Consider the following 12,053-nt stretch of genomic DNA (forward strand, 5'->3'; position numbering starts at 1 on the left):
ACTGGAGATACCTGAAGGAAAAAAGTATGAAAACAAAATGAACACAGACAATAAACATTATAAACAAACTAGAGGCCCAGTGCACAAATTCATGCACAGGTGGGGTCCCTCAGCCTGGCCAGCAAATGAGGCCAGCCGGGGGGAGGGGTCACAGGAAGTTGGCTGGCCGACCCCACCCCTGATCAGGGCCCATCAGGGCTGAGTCGGGCAAGGGGGGGAGTGGCCGCAGGAGGTTGGCCAGCCGGCCCTCCCTATCAGGGCCATGGGGGGGCCCGACCAGGAGGAGGGGCCGTGAGAAGTTGGCTGTGGGAGCACACTGACCACCAGGGGGCAGCTCCTGTGTTGAGCATCTGCCCCCAGGTGGTCAGTGCACGTCATAGCTACTGGTCGCCTGGTCGTTCCGGTCGTTAGGTCACAAAGGTCGATTAGGCTTTTTTATATAGAGAGATAGGGCATCTAACAAGTTAGAATGTAGTAAGTTCTTTGGAGAAAATCCAGCCAGATAAGGGGGTTGAGGAATGCAGGGTTGGAGGAATGTCATTTGTAACAGGGTGGGCAGAGTGGGTGTCATTAAGAAGGTAACATTAGAGCAAAGACTGGAGGAAAGGGAGGGGTGAACCATGTCAGTATCTAAGGAATGAGAGTTCCAGGCAAAGGAACAGCCAGAGAGGGGCCCTGAAGTGACACCAGCTGGCTTAATCCATGCTTGCTGAAGTGACCCAATTCCCAATCATCTAACTCCCAGGAAGAACGAAAACTACTCACACTTAATTGCCAGAAGACAGTGTCACTTATTTCTAATTATTTACTATTGAAATACCACAGATATGCTAGACCTTTTTATCACAGTAGACAGACTTTATAGATCCAGAGGGTTTTTCCAGCCCAAAACTTGAAAAAATAGAATAAACAGAAACATTTTCAGCCAGTGTGTATTGACTTTAAAATGTTCATTAGCATTCACTTTATTAATTTGAGACTTAATGGGCAGTCCTTAATTATTGGGAAAGGAAAATGCCCATTAAAATGTGGAGAAACCATGTACTGGCTATGATGAGTTTCTTTTTGTTACCGCTCTAATAACTGCAAACTTCAATGGGTACCAACAATTATATTACTATTAATGCCTATTTTATTCATTAGAAGCTGAGAAACGTCTAAGCTGCTAGCCTTGCATATTTTTTTATCCCTGCTAATAATAAGCTTTCTTATTTGCATTCTTCCCATCTGGTTTGCTTCAATAGAATAAAACAGACAAGAGTATAACAAATTTAATTACACGAGCCATGCTTCTAAGACTGACAGACACTGAACTAATGAGGACACATTCAGGCTCACTCACCCAAACTTGCTTAAGAGTTGGTTACAGAATAAGACTTTTTCTTTATTCTAGGTTCCAATGATTGTGAGCAAAAACATCTCTTACAAAGATTGAAATGTGTCAACAACAACCATAATAGCAGCTCACGTTTATTGATACTTACTACGTGCCAGGCACTATATATTACTTCATCTAATCTCCACAATATTCCTGATGATGTATGTACTGTTGTTATTCCCACTAGACACGTGCCGAAGGCCCAAAAATTCCTCTCTAGGTGGTAGGAGCTGTGTGATCACACTCTCTTGACCATTATGGATTGGACTTAGGTAAATATCTGATCAAAGCAGGACTGATCAGGTTATCTATACTGGGAGAGATGACTTAATCGGTGCCTGCAGCTGGCTGGAACCACCTGGAACCTAAATACAGAAGCAGAGAAAGGCTCTCTGCTGTGAGAACGGAATGGGGCAGAAATGGGAGAAAACGCAGAGAGAGGAGAGAGATGCTACCTTGGTTGGTGATGCTTTTCCAGCATCTGTTCCCAGTCGCCCCTGAGGTCTCACTACCACCTCTGGGCTCAGGGTCTGTATATTTAATAACAGGCTCCCTGTAATGGCTTAAGCTATCTGGGATGAATTTCTGTTGCTACCACACAAGCACATTCATTAGTGCTGACTTGAATTCATCTGAGAATTTAATGGGAATACCTTAATCAGGAAACTTAATGTGCCCCACCAATCACCACTGTGGGAAGCAAGCAAGGCCAAGACTGATCAGATGCAACAATTTAAAAAATGAGCATATTACCAGGAGTAGGTCTTCATATTATCTTTTAACTCCAAGTCATTACTCAGCATTAACTGTGCACTTATTTTAAATTTATCTTTATTATTGAAAGTATTACAAGTGACCCCTTTATTCTTTCATTGGCCCCTTCTAGTCCACCTCTGCCCCCTCCCCCAGGCCTTCACCACTCTATTGTCTGTGTCCATGGGTTACGCATGTATGCATACAAGTTCTTTGGTTGATCTCTTCCCACCCACCCACTCTCCCCAGCCTTCCCCCTGCAATTCATCAGTCTGTTCCAAGCTTCTATGTCTCTGGATCTATTTTGTTCATCAGTTTATTTTGTTCATTAGGTTCCACTTATGAGTGAGATCATGTGATACTTGTCTTTCCCTGACTGGCTTATTTTGCTGAGCATAATACTCTCCAGGTCCCTCCATGCTGCACTTTTTAAAATTGGCATCAGCACAGCACTGTTAATCATAAGCCTTTGAAATCTGATATTGAACACACTGTGTTTAAAAATATTTTCCAGCTCTTGCAACTCGGCCGCCGACATGCCATCCAGACTGAGGAAGACCCGCAAACTTCGGGGCCACGTGAGCCATGGCCACGGCCGCATCGGCAAGCACAGGAAGCACCCAGGGGGGGCGCGGGAATGCTGGCGGCCTGCATCATCACAGGATCAACTTCGACAAATATCACACAGGTTACTTTGGGAAAGTTGGTATGAGGCATTACCACTTGAAGAGGAACCAGAGCTTCTGCCCAACTGTCAACCTTGATAAACTGTGGACCCTGGTCAGTGAGCAGACACGGGTGAATGCTGCCAAAAGCAAGACTGGAGTTGCTCCCATCATTGATGTGGTGCGATCGGGCTACTACAAAGTTCTGGGGAAGGGAAAGCTCCCAAAGCAGCCTGTCATTGTGAAGGCCAAGTTCTTCAGCAGAAGAGCCGAGGAGAAGATTAAGGGTGTTGGTGGGGCCTGTGTCCTGGTAGCTTGAAGCTACATGGAGGGGAGTTCATTAAATGTCCAAGTACTTTTGTCTTCTGGTCTGAGTGTAGGTCCTTTGGCATCTCTACTTCCCTACCTGTATTTCCAAAACCTCCCTAACAGGTTCTAGGAGTTAGGGTATCGAGGCCTGGGGTCCTCTGCAAACTTCCCTGAGGAAGAAAGAAGCCTTTGGACCGATCCTGACTTGAACTTTTCATTTATAAAGTGAGAATGATACCTGTTGCTAACGTGTGTGTAGATAAGTATTAAATAGTTGAAAAGTAAAAAAGAAAAATCTTTTCCAAACCTAACTCCAAAAAAAGCTTTTAACTTTCATAAATTTATACTAAGTATATTTTTATTTCATAAATTTATACTATTTGTACTATTTTTAGTAGTAGCCATGAACAACCACTCCATATTAGTTTTACTTTCAGTGCATGCTGTAGTTTTCCTCTGTAGCACCTATCACAACTAAAAATAATTGTGTACAATTCATTTATTTCTCATCTGTCTCTCCCGATAGACTGTTAATTCCATGTTGGCAGACTACTAGTAAGATGTCTAAAGAAACAGCTGGCATAGAGTAGACTCTCAGAAGATTTTTAATCAACTACTTAATCCTCTTTCCTCCTTATCCCCATTTACAGAAGCTCAGAGAAGTTAAGACACTTGCCATTGCTCACATACCTGGTACATGGAAAAGCGATGTTTAAATGCAGCTCTTCATAACTCTAAAATGCACACTAATAGCTTTCACTATCCCCCCAGAAATGTCCATGTGTCTTCTTTAATTACATGAAATCCCACTTTGCAATGGCTGTAATATTTCAGTAGCCTTTTAAGGATATTGAAGTTAACATTTTTGGCAATAAAAGTAGCATTTTAAAATATTCACGTGTTCTCACCTCCAAAGTAAAATTCCATTATGTTATTGCCTAAAGATATAGAGCAAGAAATAGCTATGGCACAAACCACCTTTACTGCACAAGTTATCTTGAAACATCTTTTTTACAAATTCTTTTAATGCAGAGATAGTTAAGTAGATATTAAAACTCATTTCTAAATGTGCCTCAAAGCAAGGCTAACAGGTAGAAATGAATGGGGGTATTTTCCTTCAAATCTGTCGCTTTTGGACTCTCTGTCTTCCCTCTCAACTTTTCTTATTTCAGGTTGGGTTTAGAGCCTGATGTGGTAGATAAAGGAAACTTGGAAATTTACAAGGACTAGGATGAAGTCAATGGTAGAAATAAAAGAAATGGAGAGCAAAAATTTAAAATTAAAGAAAGCATCCTAAAAGATCTGACCCGATATGCCAGTGTTCAAAAACTGACAACATACAGGCTAGACAGAAACATGAGTTGGGCTATAATATATGCTTTGAAAATAAAATGTATACCTAATATGGCACACAGATGATTTGACATAAAATTTTGGATTTCTTACTTCCTTTGAAAAATTCTGAGTCATCTTCCAGTGGGACTGGTGACCTCCCTTTTGCCCTATTCCCTACCACCACTCCACCGTTTTTTCAGACTTCACTCCCATACTTCACTCATTTATAGAACTAGCTGGACTACGTAGACCCTGATTTTGGCCCCCTCCAGTCTGAATTAACAATTCTCTTCCCATATTCTCAAAACTTCAGCCCCACTGTCTTCCATGAAATTATTGAGCTTCTTCAATCTGTATCAGTCAATGTTTTCTAAGAAAATGGAAGACAGCCTAAATATTTTTAAAGTATTTAGTACCGGAAATTAGAAACACACTTTGATAGGGCTAGAAAGCAAATATCACTGCTAACAGTGTTTAAGAAATCAGAAAGTAGAAGGGTCACAAGAAACCACCGCTCCTGATATCAGCGACCTTCAATACAGAATGGGAAACACTTGGCATCTAGCACATCCATCTCTCATCTGTAGTCCATCCACACTTACGCCCTGTGCACAGTAACTGTCAGAGAACAACGGCTTCTCCTTCTCTTCTGTATTTCCAGTCTTACCAGAACCACTCGTTGTTAAAACTCTAAATGGGAATCCTGATGGCACGGAAGTCTGAAAAAAGAAGTTTCCAGCTTCCCGTCTTTGCTCTTCAAGAGAACAAAGCTGAGTATCAGAAAAATAATTCTGAGCACTCTCTCACCAAGCCTTTGCAAATACTCTTTCTTTTGCCTAGAAGGCACTCTCTCTACCCATTCCCAAATCAGGTTAACTTTGGAAAAGAGAACTCAGTAATGGCTGAGGAAGGGCCTCCAAAACATTCATTCTTCAATAAAAGCAATAAAACACTGAATAAAATTATCAAAATCAACATTTTCACAACTCTAGAAATTAACAAAGGCAAATTTATCCCCCCCCATAAGGTACTAAATATCAGTTTTAAGAAGTGTGAGGTTTGAGGTGTCTTAATTTGCCCTGTCCCCATACACTCACTTCTCTACAGCTCACGGTAGCACTGAAAACCACAGCCTGGCAATCATGGTAGCCATGAAAACAAATAGCCTAGCAGCCACTAGGAAAGAAAACAGGTTTCAAGTTTCCTTAAAAGCCCCATTTCTAGAAAACTGTCATTATTTGACCTACCTTGCAGCTCTTTGTAGACACTCACAGGGCTTGTCTTTATTTAATTCACTTTATTTAATCCAGCTCTTAACAGAGTTTCCTAACTCCTCTCTTAAAATAAACCAAATCAAACCATGTCCCCTTCCCAAAAAGCTCAATAGTTCCTCTTGACACTTGGAAGAAAATTCAAATTTCTTATTTCAGCCTACAAGACCCAAAATGCTCACAATATGAACATATTTAATAAAGAGGAAGGTGCACTGGTTCATCCACTTTGGTATCATTTCTACGCCAAAGGTGCCCCATTCAAACGGTGAGAAATGTACACCTAAAGCCTCATTATTAAGGTATTAGGGGAATCGCTGAGGTGAGGTAGACAGACCACAGGCATCAGAATCACGTAGACTAGGGTTTAATTCCCAGCTTCAACACTCACTCACTGGATTTTCCCCACATCTCAGAGAGTGTGAGATGAGATTAAATGAGATGGTTTCCATAAACACACTGGCACACAGATGTAAAAACTGTGACCATGTCCCTTCCCAGACCAAACTGAACACCCTTAAATTTTTAACCTCTCCACCCACTGGTCCTGGGTATTAGAGGTCTATGTGCACCAGAAACAAACAAAAAAGATGCACAAAAATACGTGAAAACTTTTAATGTCTTGCATGTAAATTTCAAGCCTTTTCTTTTCTTGTTTCTTTAACTAACTGAACTATTTTCTTCCCCTGGAATTTACTTACATCCTTTATGGACATCAAATGTAAGCTCCTCTTTGCCAACCAGCAGAGATGCAGTCACACACTAATATTTTCACCTCTGGAATTGTTTTTTAATAAAAGACCGCTTGGTGGCTGCCGTAATGAAGCTAACAGAGCCTTTACTATTGTTCCGGATCCAAGCAAATGCTTTGATGATACTTATGTTACCTTATGATGCATGGAAACAGAATTATTTTGCAACATTCCATCTACAAATGCACATTAGTCTAGAAATAGAGTCTGAAAGGAAAGACTTAAAGTTTGTGAACTTGCTTCTGGTTCAGGTTATTTTAAGACAGGATTCCAGAAAGACCAGTCAACTGTTTGGGGCTTATCCCGTACAGTCCCACGGTGCCGGCGCTTCATAAGAAGCAGACCTTGAAACAGGATTTGAGTGCAAGTAATTTATTTGGGACAGAATTCTAGAAAACACAGTGACAAAATGGAAAATGAGACAGGGAAACAAAAATAGTCAATAAAGGGCAACTTACTATTACAGGTAAGTAGAGCTCAATAACACAGAAAAACTTACTATCACGGAGAGCCAGGGTACCTCCAAGTTACCCCCTCAGGGGTGAAGGAGCCAAGCTATCTGGATGATGACTATTCTCAGGGGGCATTAATTATCTGACACTGTGGGCAAAGTGTACACAATGAAAAGTTCCAAAGGACTGTAGGAGGGACGTGAACAGCATCTGCCCCCGGCAATCAGAGTCACCAGTCCTGATTGTGTACATGTGACTCTACTCCAATTTAATGTTGAGGCCAAGGTTCAGAAAGGATATAGGACAATGTTAGGATTAAGAATATTGATTCACTCATCAAATATTAACTGATGACCTACTGCAAGACAGAGGACATAGTCACAAACAAAATGTTTATAGTCCTTGCTTCTCTTTCCCACCCCATGCCCTTCTGTTTACTCTATCCCCACCCCCCACGCCCCACCGGCCCGCCGCAAACCAGGCTCCTTGACAGGCCCATGAATCCTCATGGCTTCTGACTGATGACTTTCTCCCGAAAGATCCCTTTCCTTCAAGGCCCAACTCAGCACTCAGTAACCTGCGTCCCTGTGAAATTGTGTACAGATCTCTACTATAGCATGTCAAGGTGCATCGCAATCAGTTCTTTCATGTCTCCTGTCCTTACAGGCTCCAGGCTCCATGGGAACACAGAGACTATAAGCCCCCAGCAACAACAGAGTAGAACGTATTTAAAAACATGAAAATATGTTCATAAATTATCGTAAATATACATATACACAGAAAAAGTCTGGACAGATAATATACAACCACATTTTAATAGTGAACTTTATCTTTGGTTTAACATAGCTTCTAATTTTACTGCCATGAAGGAATGCTACCTATATCATTTAAAAGAGAAACATATTTTAGAACAACGTAAGGCTCATTGATGAAAACTCAGGTTGGGGGGATCCTCACTGTTTCCTGACCCCCCATTTCCTGGACTTCTCCTCCCTCTTGTAAGCAGATCCCGCTTTACAAACTGAGTTACTGGTTATCTTCAGAGCATTGAACAAGGAATGGAAGGCAAAATAATGCAAGCTCTGATGATCCATTTCTCTGTCTCTCAAAATACTAGACTATCCAATTAGATGGATTAGAAAGTGATCATCTTCAAACTCCTAATTTTACAGATTGGAAATATCAAACATCAAAGAAGAGGAACATGTTCTCCCAGAAGTCATTTTGATGAGCATGCCAACTGGGGTAGACTGGGAGTAGCTGCTAGAAGTGCTCTTGGAGGACTCAGATGCCCACCGTAAGGCTCACCTATAGGGAGATGTGTGGTTGATTAGTAATGTCTGCCCTGGCAACAGTTGGAAGAGGTGGCCCACCTGTCAGGATAACCCAGCATTTATGATAGAAGCCAGAGATGGAAAGAAGGAGATATGGCACCAAAGACGCCTTTTCTAATTTTATAAGGAACCTGCTACTTTGAAAGATGAAATGATTTTTCTCAAAGAATGGCAAGTGATGGAAGATGGATTCAAATTCAAGTCTAACCCCAAAGTGCATGCTCTTGCCCACTATGCTGTAGGGTCCTCCCTGGTGCCTGCCCCTTTCCACTTGCATCCAATGCCACCCCCTCACTCAGCTCCGACAGCTCTTCTCCTAAAACAGCCTGGAGACCCTGCTTCTGATGCCAACAGTTCGGGTGGTTGCCTGGACACAGACACAGTGTCTTAAGTCAGCCGTCCCTTTCCGGTCCAAAGCTTGCCATTTCCTGGCCCTGTACCACTGAACCGTCTTTACATGTCATTTGTCTCCAGCCCTTCCTTTCAACCTGCTTGATTTATTCAAATGTGGGAAAATGACTCACGAGTTACACTAAGACAAACCCAGCTGTGTGCCAGAGATAATTATTCCAGGGTAATTACAATGAGCTATAGGCTGCCAAATTAAACACCAAAACATGATGCTGCACTTTCTCTCTTATCTGCCTGGTCCGCTCCCTGTCTGTCAAAGCACAGTGTTTGCTGGGGTGGGGACTCCCCAGCCCTAATACATTCATCATCGCTGCTCAGCAGCCTCATTAAAGGATCATCTCTGCATGGGAGACTTTCTTCAGCTCAAAGAAAAATTCTGCTCTAAAATCGGAAGGCCCCAAGGTGACCACATATGCCACTTGCTCTTGGTGAGCTCCCCAAAAGGCTGTCCCCCACACCCAGAACCATGTGGAATGTCACGGGACAATAGGAGCAGTGAGGCACAAGGAAGGAAGGAGCAGAGACGGAGGGCAGGGAGGAGCTGGGCCTGGGTACAGACGCCTCTCCTGCCCATCCCTTGCATTTGCTCTGTACCTCCTGTAAATTCTATCTCAAATTCCTCTCAACTTAGCTCAGGTCCCTCCAGCAGAGACTCCGATGAAGACCCTGTGCAAGTGCTTTTCTGAAAGTTCCCTCAGCAGAAACCTATGGGGCTGTGAGGCAGGTGGGATAGAGCAGGAGATAACGGGAGGTAAACATGAGCTTTCAGGAAAGACCTCGGCCTGATCTCGCCAGGAGCTCAGAACCCTTATATACATTGCATCACAGGGTTGGAGCCACACAGCGGCAAGGCAACTGGGCTGTGATACACCTTCGTCAGTCAGCCATTGCTGAGGGCACCCCGCGTGGAGTGATGGAGTGGGCTGCGTGTAGCTCCTGGTTGAGGCTCCCATCAGCCAAGGATAACCGCAGGGAGGAAGTGCAGGTATGAGCCATTAACAGCCAGCGGCCACAGCAGCTGGGGCAGGGGCAGAGGAGATCTGGGTGGGGTGCTAACAGCACCTGCTCAACTCTCCCATCGTTACGGTGTTTTCACAGAGAACAGTCATCCTGCAAGTGATCTCAAATTGGGGATCCTGAACCTGCAGGCCCCAAAATATCCATGTTTCATTTCAAGGATTGTATGATCCCATTGAAATTGTCTGCAGAATGTGCATATATGAAGTCGACAGGGAGCAATGAACACAGGTCTCACCTGACTCTGTTGAGTATACAACCCTCTAGGGTTCAGGAGTTCACCTCTGACTTTCCCCAGGGCCAAAGGCAGCTCTATTCAGTCCCTTCGGGGAGGCCTTCCCCAGTACTTCCTGTAAAACAGAACTGCTCCCTTTGTAGCCAGGCACACCTGAAGGGCACAGCTGGGGCCTGGGAAGGAGACAAGATGCTGCCTTACATCTTCCAAAGCGGGTAACTTAGTTAATAACTTGAGGCCGGTGATGACAATGGTTAAAGCTAAAGTGTGTGGAGTACTTACTATGCCAGTCATTGTTCTAAATGTGTGTGTGTGTTACCTCATTTGGTTTTCAAAACTATCCTTTGAAGTAGGAACTATTATCCCGTTTCTAAAATAATAAAACTGCAACACTGAGAAATTAAGTAACTTGCCCAACTTCCGATAGGAAGTAGTAGTAGAGTCGGATTTGGACCCAGGCAGTCTGACCCCAGTGCTGCAGCATTTTGTGAATTATGTGGCTGCAGTGTCAGGATTCGGACCATGAAGCGGGGAAGAGAATGTACACAAGAGCCAGTGGCTTTTTAATGCTCTCATCTCCCTATTACCAAGGACCTGGGCCATGTCCCTCCCGGGATTCCCTATGTGAGTAACTTAAATGGTTAGACAGGGTAAAGTGAGTGTAAAAGTGCCTCGCTTAGTTCCTAGACTTAGTATATACAAGAAATGACCACTGCATTTCTATTTTTAAAATGTTATGTTTATGCCCCTTTCCCCCAGACACCCGTGTCTCAGACAAGTGCTATGTACAAATGTTACTGAATTGAACTAAGTGTCAGAAAGCGGAAGATTAAAAAGGGAAAATGAAAAAGTAGGGGAGTCGTAAGGTGGGAAAGAAAAAAAGCAAGAAAAACAGGAGAGAGAGTAATGAAGATGCCAAACTTCTGCTGCTGGAGGGACACCCAGCACACGCGGGCAGCAGGACAGCACTGAGAGGCGGGCAACGTGATTAGAAAGAGCCCAGCGTAGCTTCATCTCTCATTGGACTTCTCCATGCAACTCTGCTGACAGGGGAATGCTCACCTGAACCGGAAAGGCGAGGAATGAGAACGCGCATTCATCTCGCCCCGCATTCATCTCGCCCCGTTCCAGCCAGTCCTCCACAGCGGATTTCTCAGCTTCCTAATCATCCCTTAACACCAGCACCACCTACCGCTCTGGATGCAGACGGTCCAGGAGGCCTGGGCAGGAGGCCTGGGCTTGGGCCTGAGGGAGATTTTAACATCACCAGCAAGCATGCTAGTGGGGCCATTCATCAGTCCTGAGACAAACTGCCACTCAGCATTTCAAATTGCAGGCTCTCCTCTCCCCTATTCAGTGCCAAGCTCTTCCTCCTCCCGAAAGCATTTTCTCACAAGAGCAAAGGGGTAATTCAAAGAGAAGGAAAGTCTCCCAGGAAATTAGACCGGCATGGAGTTTCTTACACTTTTACTAAGATGATTTGTGGCTAAAAGGGGAAATGCTCAATAGAGCTAATTACTCAGGGAAGTGACCCAGTAGGCCGGGGTGGCCCTCCGCTGAAGACCACAAACACTGCCACCGGTGAAAGATCGCATTTAGCTTAAAGCCCTAAAATCATATCAATCATTACAAAACGAGGTATGTGGATGCATGGGACTTGCTGAGCGGGAAAGCAAGTCCCTCTTCAGTTACCAGGTTTATTCTCTTCACAGGCAAGCTGCCCACTTATACCCCCAAAGCATGTGTCCACATTCATCTGTCAGACCTCCACGCCAGCTGTGGAAATAGCCATCGTGCCTGCTATTTCCCCATTTCTCTCAGCCCAGTCCCACTTTCTCCATTCTGCTGTGTGATGTCGGCCTGGGAGCCCACAAACTGTTTTCGCAGATCCCCCCACCCTGGTTAACCAACCCCCAGGGGTGGCTCTCTCCTGTGGCCAGCCCCTGCTGGCCTTCTTTCAACAGCAACAGGTAACTCCTACATCTCTCATGATCTGGGCACCAGCCCCACAATGTTCACACTCGGGGGCCCGAGTGGGCTGAGTACCAGACACATGGCGAGCCCTAGGGCTGAGCACCCAGCCCCACAGCACCCCGCCCCCTGCATGACCTAGCTCTCAGTACCATCACTTTTCCCTTAGG

The 12,053-nt window shown here is 44.2% G+C and overlaps 1 pseudogene; it reads left to right on the forward strand.

The window, feature by feature from the left end:
• Positions 1-2,650: 2,650 nt before the first annotated feature.
• Positions 2,651-3,158, forward strand: LOC102427100 (annotated as a pseudogene).
• The last annotated feature ends 8,895 nt before the right edge of the window (positions 3,159-12,053 follow it).

Source organism: Myotis lucifugus, unplaced genomic scaffold (assembly GCF_000147115.1).
Source record: "Myotis lucifugus unplaced genomic scaffold, Myoluc2.0 scaffold_774, whole genome shotgun sequence".
In the NCBI taxonomy this organism is placed as follows: Eukaryota; Metazoa; Chordata; class Mammalia; order Chiroptera; family Vespertilionidae; genus Myotis; species Myotis lucifugus.